Source organism: Colossoma macropomum, unplaced genomic scaffold (assembly GCF_904425465.1).
Source record: "Colossoma macropomum unplaced genomic scaffold, Colossoma_macropomum, whole genome shotgun sequence".
NCBI lineage: Eukaryota > Metazoa > Chordata > Actinopteri > Characiformes > Serrasalmidae > Colossoma > Colossoma macropomum.
Window position 1 is genome coordinate 34,059,149 of NW_023494807.1, and position 16,722 is coordinate 34,075,870.

The 16,722-nt window shown below is 41.9% G+C and overlaps 1 protein-coding gene across 1 annotated transcript in view; it reads left to right on the plus strand.

Moving 5' to 3' along the window:
- The window catches only part of LOC118797306 (lysophosphatidic acid receptor 6-like), a 30,271-nt gene continuing 13,549 nt past the window's right edge, over positions 1 to 16,722 (plus strand). Inside the window, exons 1-2 of the mRNA XM_036556629.1 lie at positions 1 to 77; positions 4,730 to 4,864. The gene's annotated coding sequence lies outside the window, so the exon portion shown is untranslated. The remainder of the gene's footprint in view (positions 78 to 4,729; positions 4,865 to 16,722) is intronic.

Genomic DNA, 16,722 nt, shown 5'->3' on the forward strand with positions numbered 1-16,722 from the left:
AAACTCAGAAGACACGTGTAATGAAAAGGGTCGCACTGATGAGACGTCCAACAAGCTCATATAGGAGTGATGGTCAAGTAAGTTGATCCTAAAAGAACTTTGTGATTCTAATTTTTCATATGGAAGGTAAAAAGTGTAAAATGGCCAGTTCAGTTCCTGAAGCTCTGCACTGACTGAACAGTCATAAGTGCTCCTACAAGACTCATTTGAGACCTTTAAACTCTTTAAAAATGTACCTTTTTGGCATTTTTGTCAAAGTATCAATGAAAGTAAGAACATCATCTTCAGAAAATTGTTGTTTTCTACCTCAGAATGTCAGATCAGACATTATATGAGCTGTTTATTTTTAACTGTACAGCATTTTTTGCAACCCTGTTTTCAGTGTTTAGGGAGATAAAGGCTATAAATGGCATTTAAAAGCCTGTATTGACTCAATACATTCATTTTTACCAAGAAATGCTGATATTTATGAAATGCTCTTAGAACGTTTTAAACAAATAGTAGAAACACAAACTTTTCTTAAGTTTTCTATGTTTCTTATATATAATACTTCAAAGCCTTCAAAGAGTTTTTTTTCTCTCTAAACAAAAAATAGTGCGGTTTTCTTGTGTTAGTAATTTTATTTAAAGACTCCCGTTACCAAATTAAACTTCTGGTAACAAAACCTATTAAATTAACTGTTTTAAGACAGTTAATTTAATAAGTTAATTTGGGGTAACAGGGCTGAACACAGATCATTTTGCCCATTAATGCGGTAAAAACATAAAGTCTGTGAGCAGAAGAGACAGCTGAATCTTTATTTCAAGCCGTTTTTCATTTAAAATGATTGAGGGTTAAAGATGGGTAGCGGTTGTGAATTTAGCCTAAAATAAGCAGCATTCAGGAGCAGTTAGCCTGACAGGCTACATGTTATTTTTATTTTGTCATATATTTGTCATAAGTGAGTTAAAACTGTCTTATCATCAAGCAGGTTTCTGTCTTGTTGTTATCACAGACAAAATTAAAAGCTCTTCTTCATTTTCATAAATAACCTCACTGACGAGTTTAACACACTCACTTCCTGCACTTATATTTACATCAGCACCGTAACGTTAGTTACATATACCTTAACTGTATACCTAGTTCGTCCCATCCGTAGACAGATAGATTAGATTCAACTTTGTCAGTACAAAACATATAATAAATAACTGCACTAAGAAAATGTACAATAAATATGACAGGAACATGATTATATATAATGTATATAGTGAATATGATAATTAAATAGACAATATAAACACTAGATATAGGTCAGCATACATGTAGAAATAAGTATGTATAGATAGATAAAAATATTCAGTGCAAAATATTTTACAAATATACGGAAATGAAAGTGTTTACAGTGTATAGTACAGTACGTACAGTATGTCATGTTCTTGTAAGTGTAATAAATGATAGGGATAAATAAGTCCAGTGTTTATCCAGTGTGCTGAGTATGGTGGTGCTTATCAGTGTATTGCGGAATTCTGCAGTGTGATGGATGATGGAAAGAAGCTCTGAGGAGACAGATGGACCTTATTCAGTTACCTCAGGAAGAAAAGATGTCGCTGCATCTTTTTAACCAAGTGAGAGATGTTGAGAGTCCAAGAAAGATCCTCAGAGATGTGGACACAGAAGAACTTGAAGCTACATGTTCTACCTCAGCCCCATCAATGTGGAGGTGCCAAGTGCTGAATTTCCTCCCTCTAGGCCGATTCATCATTATTACTGATGTGGCCGTCATCAGCAAACTTGATGATGATGTTGGATCTATGCAAGGAGAAGAGCAGAGGGCTCAGCACAGAGCCCTGGGGCACACCAGTATTCAGAGTGAGGCTGGAGAACATCTCCAGAGGTCTGTTTGTCAGAAAGTCCAAGGCCCAGTTACACATGGGGGCGTAAATTCCCAGGTTGCTGAGCTCGGTGACCAGCCTGGTAGGGACAACACTGTTAAAGGCAGCGCTGAAGATAAACAGCATCCGGATGTAGGTGTTCTTACTGTTCAGGTGGGTAAGGGCAGAGTGAAGGGCCGTGGAGTGGCATCCTCCGTCGCTGAGTTTGAGCGGCATGCAAACTGGCGGGGATCCTGTGTCTGTGGATGCGCCACCTTCAGGTCACAATTTCTCAAAGCACTTCATCACAACTGGGGTGAGTGCGACAGGACGGAGGTCATTCATCTATCGTCTAAACATTGGCCTCGTTATCAGGAGATTGTGAGTTCGATCACCAGTGATGCTACAGCCGCCCGTGGCTGAGAGTCCAAGAGAGCACCGTTGTCATGCTCTCTCTGGGTGGGCAGGATGGCCTCCCGTCTCCCCCATCAATCAGTGTGATGGTAGCCAGCACAGGCGTCTGTTAACTGACATAACATGCGGTTAATGTTCTCCTCCGAGCACGTTCAGCTATACAGTGATGCTGCATTAGCGTCAGTTTGAAAAGATTCAGTGGAGCTTCACAGGACTGTGTTTACCTTCACCCTCCTAGCGCTGGGGTATCGCATGACTGGGTCATATCTGATTAAAACTGCAAGTCTGGACACAGAACACGTTCTCATAGTGTTTAATGCTGAAACACAACAACTTATCTTTCTATCTGTCTATTTTTCGTCTGTCTGTAAAAAGGAAGTTTCATTCAACTTTTCAGACACAACTGTAGTTAAATGGCATGCAAGGTAGGTCATATGTACTGTGAGAGCAGCATATATAGAAAGGTAAGTATGCAGAGTAAACATGTACAGCAACTGTCTGTGCAAATATGAATAATGCAATACCAGGATATAAAGTACAGGTGCAGTGATGCGGTTAAAGTGACGGTGTGGAGTTCAGCAGGGTCACAACCTCAGGGAAGAAGCTCTTCTTGAGCTGGCTGGTGCAGGAGCGGAGGCTCCTGTAACACCTGCCAGATGGGAGGAGGGTAAAAAGTCCATGGTTAGGATGAGAAACGTCCTTACTGGTGTTCCTCGTCTGCCCTGGCAGCGCTTAAGGAAAATGTTCTCAATGGAGGGTAACTGGGCAGCCCCGCTGGAGCGCTTTACGGTCAGATGCGGAGCAGTTGCTGAACCACACTGAGGTGTAGTTTGTGAGTTTGCTCTCGATGGTACAGCGGTAGAAGTTCACCAGTATCCCGGGACACAGGTGAGCTTTCTTGAGGCTCCGTAGGAAGTAAAGACACTGTTGTGCCTTTTTGACCATGATGGAGGAGTTTAGGGATGTGGGTCCAGTGTAGCAGGCAGACAGGACTCCAAATGCAAAGAACTAGTCTTTCAAAGCACTTGGAGATGATGGAGATGAGTGCGACAGGGCGGAAGTCATTCAGCGCTGAAACAGTCGAATGCTTTGGCACTGGCTCAATGATGGTGGTCTTGAACCTAGTCAGGACGACTGCCTGGGCCAGCGACAGATTAAAAATGTCCATGAAAACCCCAGCCAGCTGATTAGCACAGGCTTTTAGCACACGACCAGGTACTCCATCAGGGCCAGCTGCCTTTCGTGCATTCACCTTGCTCAGAGTGTGACGGACATCCGCGGTGGAGAGTGTGAGTGGCTGCTCATCAGGTGGTAAATCTATTTTGGAGAAGACCACATTATTTCCCATCTGTCGTATCTGAAGTTTGCACTAGTGAGTCGAGTGAAAACGCAGGAGGTCGGCAAATAAACACTATATCGCTAAAACTGGTGAGACGCTGAGCCTCGTGATGCACACGCACTGTCATCTTGGTCCATTTATAAATAGCAAAGCAGGTAACAACCTGCTCCAAGTTAGCACTGTTTATTATTTTAGCTGTAATGAGTTGAAAAAGAATAACTGAGATCTAAATAATTATTAATATCTGACAACTTCACAACTCATCCCTGCCATTTCCCACTGCCTATACGGCACTGCACGAGTCCCCAGCGCTGAACGTTGTGGGTGGTGGGCTCACATGGTCCATCCATGTTGCCTTTTTGGCTCAGCCTGGCCGGTTATGTGGGCTACTGCAGCCATTTAAAGGCTACTGAGCTGTGTAAAGACTACCATACACCATGTAAAGGTTACTGCACACTGACTTCTACACACTGTCTAAAGGCTACTGCTTACCATCTGAAGAGTACTGCAGCTGTCTCAAGGCTACTGAGCAACCTAAAGGCTACCGCAAACCATCTAAACGCTGCTACACACCGACTAAAGACTACCACACACACCGTCTAAAGGCTACCGCATACAAGATCAGAAGCACCACACAGCAGATAGTACAGAGCTCAGCTACTGCACATAGAAAAGCTCCCATACACATCAAACTCAACATAATTTTACTGTAATTTTACGGTACAGATTTAATGGAATAAAACTTTCAACATCTTGTACTGAGTTTATCAGGTTTAGATACCTACTCTTCACTAAAGGTGGAAAAGTTACGATGTGACTACGCTAGTAACGCTAGCTGAGGGAACAGATGGCTGGCGTGTGTCTGTTCATCTTAAAACCTTGTACTGATGCTTTTCTCACAGTAAATTTAAAGCTGTCTCTTATCTGCTGTGGTTTTGTGGTCCATATTTCTGCTGACACGTCTGGTGTACAGTTTTAATAATTCTGTGTGATCAGTAAAAATGTGCTAGGCTAACATTAGCTGAGGTGAAGGCAGACAAATTAGCACTCTAGATTGACTGCCTTCTGTGTGAATCTGAAACCACCTGCGACCTAAAATGCCTTACTGTGGCGTGTCTTCACTCAGGCACTGAGAGCAGATGAACACCGCAGTGCTGGGGAATCCCAGATGAGCGGCAGAGGCGTGAGCACGTTCATTAAACAAAGGTCTGGAGTTTCTGGCCGCTGCGGCCTGCGGGAGCGTTCGTCTGTTCTGCTGATGGTTAGTAATGTGACCTTTTTCCTTGTTTACCAAAGAAGCTGTAATTTGTCCACATCAGTCAGGAGGTTACCCAGCCGGGTTCTTCAGCCTTACATTGATCTTATTAATTTTAAATAGACCTGTAGCCCCCCACCCCCCAGCCTGTATGTGAGTGAGTGAGAGTGTGTGCGTGTGTGAGTGTGTGTGTGTGTGTGTGTGTGTGCATGTGTGTGTGTGTGAGTGTGTGTGTGTGTGTGTGAGTGTGTGTGTGTGTGTGTGTGTGTGTGAGTGTGAGTGTGTGAGTGTGTGTGTGTGGTGTGTGTGTGTGTGCATGTGTGTGTGTGTGAGTGTGTGTGTGTGTGTGTGAGTGTGTGTGTGTGTGTGTGTGTGAGTGTGTGTGTGTGTGTGTGAGTGTGTGTGTGTGAGTGTGTGTGTGTGTGTGTGTGTGCATGTGTGTGTGTGTGAGTGTGTGTGTGTGTGTGTGTGTGAGTGTGTGTGTGTGTGTGTGTGTGTGTGTGTGTGTGTGAGTGTGTGAGTGTGAGTGTGTGTGAGTGTCAGTCAGGAGGTTACCCAGCCGGGTTCTTCAGCCTTACATTGATCTTATTAATTTTAAATAGACCTGTAGCCCCCCACCCCCCAGCCTGTATGTGAGTGAGTGAGAGTGTGTGCGTGTGTGTGTGTGTGTGTGTATGTGAGTGTGTGTGTGTGAGTGTGTGTGTGTGTGTGTGTGCATGTGTGTGTGTGTGTGTGTTTGTGTGTGAGTGTGTGTGTGTGAGTGTGTTTGTAAACCTTATAATATGGGGACTTCAGCCAGTAAGCACACCAATAAAGTGGGGACGTGTGTCATCGTGGGACCAAAATCGAGTCCCCACAAAGTTAACCATGTAGCATGTCTATTTCGTTGGGCTGAACCTCCCCCCTTAAAATCTCGGAAGTCCCCAAGATGAACACAATCTCGACAAAAAGTGTGCGAGTGCTTAGGGGGAACTGCTCAAAGTGTGTACACGCCCCCTGTGGCCAAAGACTGTAAAAACAACTGCGGACGCACACTTGATCACGTGGTACAGCAATGCTGAACTCTGATTGGTTGAAACGGGAAGCAATCAGTGGAACTGTGAGCCAATGAGGTATCACCTTGATCAGTGCTGCAGTTTCCCAGTCCGAAGTGACTGTGCCGAGCTAGCCCAGCGCCTGAGAGCTCTGTGAGTGAACTTTCACCATCAGACGGAATGTTTTCAGCGACTACATGTTTAATTAATAAACTGTGCTCGAATATAAACCTTAATAGTGCTGTAAATTTAAGATTTTAGTTTCAGTAGTGCCGTGTTCTCGTTAATTAGCTAGCGCTAGTTAGCTGGCTGTTCTAGCCTGTTAGCTCAGCCCTGACGGGGCATTTAAGGCCTTTAACCTGCCTCCCTGTATCAGCCCGTTTATCGAGACAGTTCGCGCTACGATGCCTATGAATGTTTAACGCGTCTTCCGTAGAGAAGCTGGTGAAGTGTTTAAGGGTGAAAGCTTGGTAATGAGGAGGAAGAGCCCGACAAACGACGCTGTTTTCCACATCACCGCCGGCCGCGACAGAGCGGGGCTGGATGTGAAGTACATTGGTTCGTTTAAAGGTGAGCAGAGCAGGTAGATCAGCTTTGACTGAACCTCGACACAGAGAAGGTCGTGTTAGCGCGGTCTGTGGTTGCTGATTAAGGCAGGGGAGTGTTTGCCGTGACGAACTTCGCGAGAGGAGAGTTCGTGCTGGAGTACAGAGGAGAGCTGATCAGTGCGGAGGAGAGTCGGAGAAGACAGCGGGTTTATCACAGCGCCGTGAAAGCGTTCCTGTTCGACTTCATCTGGCACGGAAAGCTCTGGACGTGAGTAACTGTTCCCTTCTTCTCTCTCGGCCTGCGGGGTTAAAGGTGGGGAGGTTTCGGCCGCGGCGCTCAGAGCCGCGCTGAGCGGAGATGGGGACGGGAGGCTGGTGTTAGATGGGCTATAAACGCTTTATTACTGCGACTCATTCATATTTAAACCTTTAAAGATCTAACATTCATCTGTGATCAGCGCCGAGGTGTTTGGCAGCGTCGTCGTTTGTGTTTACAGACGCGTTGGCCATTTACTGTGATCGACTCCGTTTTTAATCACATCTAATGATGACGTGTGTTTTTATCAGAACAGCGACCTGGCTAGCTTTTATAATGCGCCTTATTCAGTCGTGTTGTCTTTTTCGGTAAATGTATAGCAACTTTCCCCTGACGCGATTTTAAAGGGCCACCGCATCAGAACCAGCGAGGTGCTGGTCGTAATTCTAAAGTTATTGGTTAAGATCATGACCTCTTGACCCTCCTGATCCTGAGCCACAACGTGGATTTAGTTCGCATCATCTTTAAATTTAGTATAATTTCCGTTATCCAGCTCTGTTTTCCACATTTTCTAATCTGTTTATGTATGGCGTACATATTGTGCTTTGTAGTCTTTCTTTAGTTCACTACTATTTCTATTTACAAAATGTCATGTTCCTTAACTCAAATGCATAATCACCCCTGCCTGTAGACGCATATTGAGCACAGTTACTTAAGAGGTAGAAGGAAACTGTGAATAGTCTAACAATGATAATATATTATATGAGCAAAATGATAATGACACTATTATTAAGTGAAATAACTGAAAATAGTGTATTGTTTGCTTTCATTACATTTTTAAATTTTACAACTATACAACTAAAATATTACTTTTTGTCACTAAATAACTCTTCTGTTTGTTCAAATTCAGCATTGATGCTGCAAGGGATGATGGCACACTTGGAAGACTGGTTAATGACGACCACATTAACCCCAACTGTAAAATGAAGAGAATCATTGTGGAGGAAGGCCACATTTGTGCCTTTTTGCTTTAAGAGACATAACACCTGGAGAGGAGATTACGTATAATTATGGAGATGGTGATTGTCCCTGGAGGAGTGAGGTAAGAATGTTACTTCTTGTACCAGTTGTGGATAATTAAATACCAAATAGTGAATATATTTCTAAGATATCATATCCATAATGTAAATGGAAGCTTGAAATTAAAGGATACTGTTAATTTGAGTTTATGCAGACTATCTAGAGATGATCAGAACAATTCCAATCAGTTACAGTATGGTACTGCTAACATGTTGCATGCTGTTTCCATAACAGGATTTCCCTCTTATTTTTGTGTTTAATAATGACTGTTGTGTCCATTTCAGGTGACAAAAAGTGGAATGGAAGCAGACAACAATCATCTGGAGTCAGAAGGTGCCTCTGGAGATGATCAGCATTGCACCAAGCATTTACAGCACAAATCTGCTTTTGGCGTCCAGGTAAGCAAACTGCTAAAATTCAAGCATGTTCACACAGGTAATGCTAAGTCTGCACAATGTGTAAAGTAGTCAACCAGTATCAGGAGAGTCTGGCTGCAGACATGCGCTCTCAGACAGATGCAGTCTCAGCCCCAATCACGTCATGTGCTCTCTGCCAATGGCTGCACAGCCCAAATGGCACATAACTTTTGGCTGCTGTATTTAGCGATATCATCACTTATCCATTTTTCATCCATAACATGGCTAGAGAGTGACATTATGCACCTCCCTGTTGAATAAAAATCATAGAACGCATTAAAAGTGTCTGTTGGTTTCTGGTGGTTTTCAGTAGTGGCTAATGGTATTCTGTGTTTTCCTGATGGGTTAATATCACAGTGTGAAGGATTCCGATCGTTTAATCAGGTGTTCGGGACTGATTCCACATATGTTTGATTATTTCCTAATGGTCTCTAACGGCAACCATCAAGCCAATTCCCGTTAGGAAGCCAAACCGTCAGGTTTTATTCCTAACAGCCCTGCAAACACAATTACACTTTGACAACCTACTGTTTCAATGCCCACAGCGTCGTCTGCTTGGTGCTCTTTACATTGTCATAACATTGTAATGTAATTTTTCAGAAAGGTATGAACGTTGTCTGACAACTTTCTAGGAGGTTGTGACGACGTTGATGAGACAGCAAAAGTAATCAGTACTATGGTGACTGTACATTGTCATTAGCTCCTAGAATCCTTATAAGTTTTAATCAATATTACAGTTTTTGATGACCGGTTCTAATTGTCAGCATGGCTTTCATGAGTTTCAGCAGCAGCCTGTTTGTCTTTTCTGTGAATAAACCCGACATTCATGTCTTATTGCTGTGGTAGGCTTTATTTTGAAAGTTTCCATATTTAATTACCTTATTATCAGTATGGCAACGTCATTATATATTAAGTGTAACTCCTGCTGCCCAGCAGTACGCGTTTCGCTGTTTTTACTCATAAAACTCACAAAAACACTGTTGTGGCGGAGCGGCACTGACGTCATTAATAGGCTGCTGGTGCATGTCAGGCTGAGAGTGCATGTCTGTTCATATACCTCAGTTATGAAATTTATGCGCTGCTGCTCCATAAACCTGCTTTGCATGTATTAATCCCTTCTGCTTTTTTCATGTGGACTATGCACATCTACCTCATCGCCTTCAACCATGACACCTCTGAGATGCTATTCCTTGATCACACTGTGCATTTGCTAACCTGTTGAGCTTCTCTCATGCAGACTATGCTCGGCTGACCCATCCATCTCATGATGCTGCACCATTTGCTGTTCGTTTTCTAAACCTAACTTCATTTACTCCTTTACCAGGGTTATCTCAGTACTGTACAGATGCCTTCTCTGAATAGCTGCTTCATGTCATATATTTCTCACTCGTTTTGTATACGATATGCGTCTTTTTCAGATTCTCCTCAGCAGAGCTGTAAAATGCTCTCTTCTCTACACTCACAGTGATACAGATGTGATGCTGTCCTCAGTTACATGTACGTTACTGTATCCTAATTGAATTTACATCCAGCTACTTCTCTTTTCTAGTGTCTCATTAGTGGTGCTGAGGATATCTCACCTCATCTGCCGCGTAGAGATAAGTACCAGCAATCCTGTATACAGCTTACTCATGTCTCACTAATGCTATTTTTACTCCAGTTTCTTCCATTCTAAGGTGTCTGTGATGCTCCTGCATGCCATCTCATCTCACTCATACCACTCATCAGCTGTAACACTGCAGCTTCACTGTGCTCTGAGTCTGCTAATGCTAATCTCATTTCCTCACTCTTTCCTTAACACTGCTGCACTGAAGTTTTCTTCTGCTTTTCTGTGTCACTGTTGCTCTTCCACAGCTCCATTTCACTCAGTGTCACGTCAGTATTACAGATCCATTGTTTACATTCCCTTTTTTGGGACCAGCATCTACAGTAGCAAGCTCTTTCACTGCTGTCTGTTTTACTGCTCTTGGGCTGCTGAGCATGGCTTTAGACCTCGATTCTGTAAAGCTACCATGCAACATTTTGTAAAGTGCATTCAGTGTCCACCCTGTGCCATCTTTGTGTTTCCAATCTTGCACCCTTGCCTTGTACTTGTAGCGCAACCTCCTCTTCAGCTGGGTCAAGGATCATGAAAGCTCATTATTAAATTTATTGTGTGTGCAGGGTTATTTGGAGTAAAACAGAAGTGATCTAGTGTTATCAGCATTCTTTTCCTGTTTTCTGTTCTGTGATCTCTCCTTATTTTACGTATATTGAATCAGGCTTTGAACTAGCAAAATGTGTTTATTGGTAATTGTTTTGTCTATTTCAGATGACAAAAAATGAAATGGAAGCAGGAAGTAATCGTCTGGAGTCGATGGTGTCCTCTGGAGGCACAGCATCCACAGCATGAGTCTACTTTCTGTAACGAGGTATGAACTGCTTATTTTCTTTTTTTACATGGTAACGTCAGGTCCCCACAATGTACACTCGTAATCTCATCTACCTTTGTTGCAAAAGAGTGCAATTGACTAGTGTGCCACTTACTCCCACTGAGTCCCCACACATTGTCTTAAACAAAGTGAAGGTTTTACACCAAAAGTCCTCACAAGGCATCTACCTAAATATTATCATTTTAATCTAGAAATATTTTTGGTTTGGTGTGGTGTGTTTAGCCTAAAATACTTTCATACAACTTGACAGCGTTCAGCTTAGTTGTACGTATGTCAGCATTGCTTTTACTTTTGGGCTATTGGTAATTGTGTTGTCTATTTCAGATGACAAAAAAGGAATGAGAAGCAGCCAGTAATCGATCTGGAGTCAGATGTACCTCTGCGAGACGATCACCGTCACACTCCAGCATTCACAGCATGAGTCTTCTACTTTCTGTAACGAGGTATGAACTGCTACATTTCTATATATTTTTTGCATGGTAACGTCACGTCCCCACAATGTACACTGTATCTCCACGGTTGGCAAAGATTTTCATTGACTAGCGTGCCCTTCCCCACTGAGTCACAACACTGCTCTTAAAAGTGCACGGTTACACAAGTCCTCACAGGCGATCTACTTTAAAATATTATCATTTTATCTAGAAATATTTTTTTGGTGGTGTGTTAGCTAAAAATACTCCTACAACTGACAGCGTTCAGCTGAGTTGTAGTATGTCAGCATGCTTTTACTGTGCGCTTATTGTAATGTTTTGTCTATTTCAGATGAGCCAAAAATGGAACGACAAGCAGCAGCAGTAATCGTCTGGAGTACAGATGGACCTCTGGAGACGATCACCATCACACCCGCATGCACAGCATGAGTCTACTTCTGTAACGAGGTATGAAACTGCTAATTTTCTTATATTTTTTGTATGGTACACGTCACGTCCCCACAATGTACGCTGTAATCTACCTGGTTGCAAAGATGATTTTCAATTGACTAGTGGGGTGCACCTTCCCCACTGAGTCCCCACATACTGTCTCTTAAAATGACGTTTTACACAGTCCTCACAAGGCATCTACTTAAAATATTATCATTTTAATCTAGAAACTATTTTTTGGTTGGTGTGCTTTAGCCTAAAAATACTTTCCTACAACGTGACAGCGTTCAGCTTAGTTGTAGTATGTCAGCATGCTTTTGACTTTTGGGCTTATTTGTAATTGTTTTGTCTATTCAGTTTAAGATGACAAAAAAGGAATAACGGAAGCAGCCAGTAATCGTCTGGAGTCAGATGGTACCTCCTGCGAGACGATCACCATCACACCCAGCATTCACAGCATGAGTCTACTTTCTGTAACGAGGTATGAAACTGCTAATTTCTATATTTTTTGCATGGTAAACTGTCAAGTCACACACATGTACACTGAGATCTCCACGGTGTTGCGCAAAAGATTTTCAATTGACTAGCGTGCTCCTTCTGAGTCCCCACACTGTCTTTAAAAGTGACGGGTGTTACACAAGTCTCCACAAGGCATCTACTTTATAAATATTATCATTTTAATCTAGAAATATGTTTTTGGTGGTGTGTTTACGCCTAAAAATACTTTCTACAACTTGCCAGCGTTCAGCTAGTTGTAGTATGTCAGCATTGCTTTTACTTTTGGGCGTATTGTAATTGTTTTGTGTCTATTTCAGATGACAAAAACTGAACAGTAAGCAGCCAGTAATCGTCTGGAGTCAGATGGTACCTCTGGAGACGATCACCGTCACACCCAGCATTCACAGCATGAGTCTACTTTCTGTAACGAGGTATGAAACTGCTAATTTTCTTATATTTTTGCAATGGTAAACGTCCAAGGCCCCACACTCGTACGCTGTAATCTACACACTGTTGGCAAAAGATTTCATTGACTAGCGGTGCCCTCCCCACTGAGTCCCCACACTGTCTTTAAAGTGAAGGTTTTACACAAGTCTCACAAGGCATCTACTTTAAAATATTATCATTTAATCTCGAATATATGTTGTGGTTGGTGTGTTAAGCCTAAAATACTTTCTCCAACTTGACACGCGTTCAGCTTAGTTGTAGTATGTCAGCATTGCTGTCCTTGTTGCGCTTATTGTAATGTTTTGTCTATTCAGATGACGAAAAATGGAACGGAAGCAGCCAGTAATCGTTCTGGAGTCAGATGGTACCTCTGGAGACGATCACATCACACCCAGACATTCACAGCATGAGTCTACTTTACTGTACTGAGGTATGAACTGCTAATTTTCTATATTTTTGCAGGTAAGCGTCAAGTCCCACAATGGTACACTGTAATCTACCACGGTTTGGCAAAGATTTTCATTGACTAGTGGTGCCCTTCCCCACTGAGTCCCCCACTGTATGTAAAGTGACGGTTTTACCAAAGTCCTCCCAAGGCAATCTCTTTAAAATATTATCATTTTATCTAGAATATTTTTTTGGTTGGGTGTGTTTAGCCTAACAATACTTTCTACAACTTGACATCGTTCAGCTTAGTTGTAGTATGTCACATTGCTTTTACTTTTGGGGCTTATTGGGATTGTTTTGTCTATTTCAGATGACAAAAAATGGAACGGAAGCAGCTCAGTAATCGTCTGGAGTCGATGGTACCTCCTGGAGACGATCACCATCACACCCGCTTCCAGCATGATTCCCTACTTTCTGTAAACGAGGTCTGAACTGGTAATTTCTTATATTTTTTTGCATGTAAACTCAAGTCCCCACAATGGACACTGTCAAGCCACCACTTGTTGGCAAAAGATTTTCATTGCTATCGGTGGCCCTCCCCCACTGAGTCCACACTGTCTTTAAAGTGAAGGTTTTACACAGTCCTCACAAGCATCTACTTTTAAAATATTATCATTATTTAATCTAGAACTATTTTTTTGGGTGTGGTTTAGCCTAAAAATACTTTCTACACTTGCAGCGTTCAGCTTATTTTTAGTATGTCAGCATTGCTTTTACTTTTGGGGCTTATGGTAATTGTTTTGTCTATTTCAAGAACAAAAAATGAACGGAAGCGCCAGTAATCGTCTGGAGTCAGATGGTACCTCATGGAGACCGATCACCGTCACCCCCATCTCACAGCATGAGTCCTACTTTCTGTAACGAGGTATGAACTGGCTATTTTCTTATATTTTTTGGCATGTAAACGTCAAGTCCACCACAATGTACCTGTAATCTACACGGTTTTTGGCAAAAGATTTTCAATTGTGAACTAGCGGTGCCCTTCCCCCTGAGTCCCACACTGTCTTTAAAGTGAAGTTTTTACACAAGTCCTCACAAGGCATCTACTTTAAAATATTTCATTTAATCTGAAATATTTTTTTGGTTGGTTGTTTAGTAGCCTAAAAATACTTTCGCAGACTTGACAGCGTTCAGCTTAGTTGTGAGTATGTCAGCATTGGCTTTTACTTTTGGCTTATTGGTAATTGTTTTGTCTATTTCCGATGACAAAAATGGAACGGATCAGCCAGTAATCGTCTGGAGTCAATGGTACTCTGGAGACGATCACCATCACCCCCGCATTCACAGCATGAGTCTACTTTCTGTAACAGTATGACTGCTATTTTCTTATATTTTTTGGCATGGTAAACGTCAGTCCCACAATCTACACTGAATCTACCACGGTTGGCAAAGATTTTCAATTGACTAGCGTGCCCTTCCCCCCCGAGTTCCACACTGTCTTTAAAAGTGAGGTTTTACACAAAGTCCTCACAAGGCATCTACTTTAAAATATTATCATTTTAATCTAGAAATATTTTTTTTGGTTGTGTGTTTAGCCTAAAATTACTTTCTACACCTTGACACCTGTTCAGCTTAGTTTAGTTATGTCAGCATTGCTTTTACTTTTGGGCTTATTGTAATTGTTTGTCTATTTGTCAGATGACAAAAATGGAACGGAAGCAGCCGTAATCGTCTGGAGTCCAGATGTACCTCTGGAGACGATCAACATCACACCCAGCCATTCACAGCATGAAGTCTCTTTTCTGTAACGAGGTATGAAACTGCTATTTTTTCTTATATTTTTTGCATGGTAAACGTCAAGTCCCCACATGTACACTGTAATCTACACTGTTGGCCAAAGATTTTCATTGACTAAGGCGGTGCCCTTCCACACTGATCCCCACACTGTCTTTAAAAGTGAAGGTTTTACACAAAGCCTCACAGGCTCTACTTTAAAATATTATCATTTTAACTAGAATATTTTTTTGGTTGGTGTGTTTAGCCTAAAAATACTTTCTACAACTTGACAGCGTTCAGCTTAGTTGTAGTATGTCAGCATTGCTTTACTTTTGGGCTTTATTGTAATTGTTTTTGTCTATTTCAGATGACAAAAATGGAACGGAAAGTCAGCCGTACTCGTCTGTAAGTCAGATGGTACCTCTGGAGACGACACCACACCCCAGCATTCACAGCAATGATCTACTTCTGTAACGAGGTATGAAACTGCTAATGTTTCCTTATTTTTTTTGCATGGAAACGTAAGTCCCCACAATGTAGCACTGTAATCTACCACGGTTGGCAAAGATTTTCATTGACTAGCGTGCCCTTCCCCCACTGAGTCACCACACTGTCTTTAAAAGTGAAGGTTTTACACAAGTCCTCACAAGGCATCTACTTTAAAATATTATCCTTTTAATCTAGAAATCTTTTTTTGGTTGTGTGTTTTAGCCTATCAATACTTTCTACAACCTTGACAGCGTTCAGTCTTAAGTTGTAGTATGTCAGCATTGCTTTTACTTTTTGGCTTATTGGTATTGTTTTGTCTATTTCGATGACAAAAATGACGGAAGCATGCCGTAATCGTCTGGAGTCAGATGGTACTCTGGAGACGATCACCATCAAACCCAGCATTTTGCACAGCATGGTCTCTTTCTGTAACGAGGTATGAAACTGCTAATTTCCTATATTTTTTGCGATGGTAAACGTCCAGTCCCCACATGTACACTGTAATCTACCACGGTTGGCAAAAGATGTTCATTGACTAGCGGTGCACTTCCCCCACTGAGTCCCCACACTGTCTTTAAGTGAAGGTTTTACACAAAGTCCTCACAAGGCATCTACTTACAATATATCATTTTAATCTAGAAATATTTTTTTGTGTGTGTTTAGCCTAAAACTACTTTCTACAACTTGACAGCGTGTCAGCTTAGTTGTAGTATGTCAGCATTGCTTTTTACTTTTGGCTTATTGGTATGGTTTTGTCTATTTCAGATGAACAAAATGGAAACGGAAGCAGCCAGTAATCGTCTGGAGTCAGATGGTAACCCTGGAAGACGATTCACCATCAACACCCCGCATTCACAGCAAATGAGTCTACTTTTGTAACGAGGTAGGAAACTGCTAATTTTTCTTATATTTTTTGTATGGTAACGTCAAGTCCCCACATGTACACTGTCATCTACCACGGTTGGCAAAAATTTTCATTGACTAGCGGTGCCCTTCCCCACTGAGTCCCCCCCTGTCCTTTAAAAGTGAAGGTTTTACACGAAGTCCTCACAAAAGGCATCTACTTTTAAAATATTATCATTTTAATCTAGAATATTTTTTTGGGGGTGTGGTTTAGCCCTAAAAATACTTCTACAACTTGACAGCGTTCAGCTTAGTTGTAGTATGTCGCATTTTGCTTTTACTTTTCGGCCTTATTGCTAATTGTTTTGTCTATTTCAGATGCAAAAATGGAACGTAAGCAGCCAGTATCGTCTGGAGTCAGATTGGTACTCTGGAGCCGATCACCATCAACCCGCATTTCACAGCATGAGTCTACTTTCTGTCCGAGGTATGAAAACTGCTAATTTTCTTATATTTTTTGCATGGTAAACAGTCAGTCCCCACAATGTCACTGTAATCTACCACGTTGGCAAAAGATTTTTCAATTGACTAGCGGTCCCTTGCCCCCACTGAGTCCCCACACTTTCTTTAAAGTGAATTTTTTACACAAAGTCACCTCACAGGCATCTACTTTAAAATAATTAGCATTTTAATCTAGAAATATTTTTTTGGGGGGGGGTGTTTTATCCTAAAAATACTTTCTACACTTGACGCGTTCAGCTTAGTTGTAGTAATGTCAGCATTGCTTTTACTTTTGGC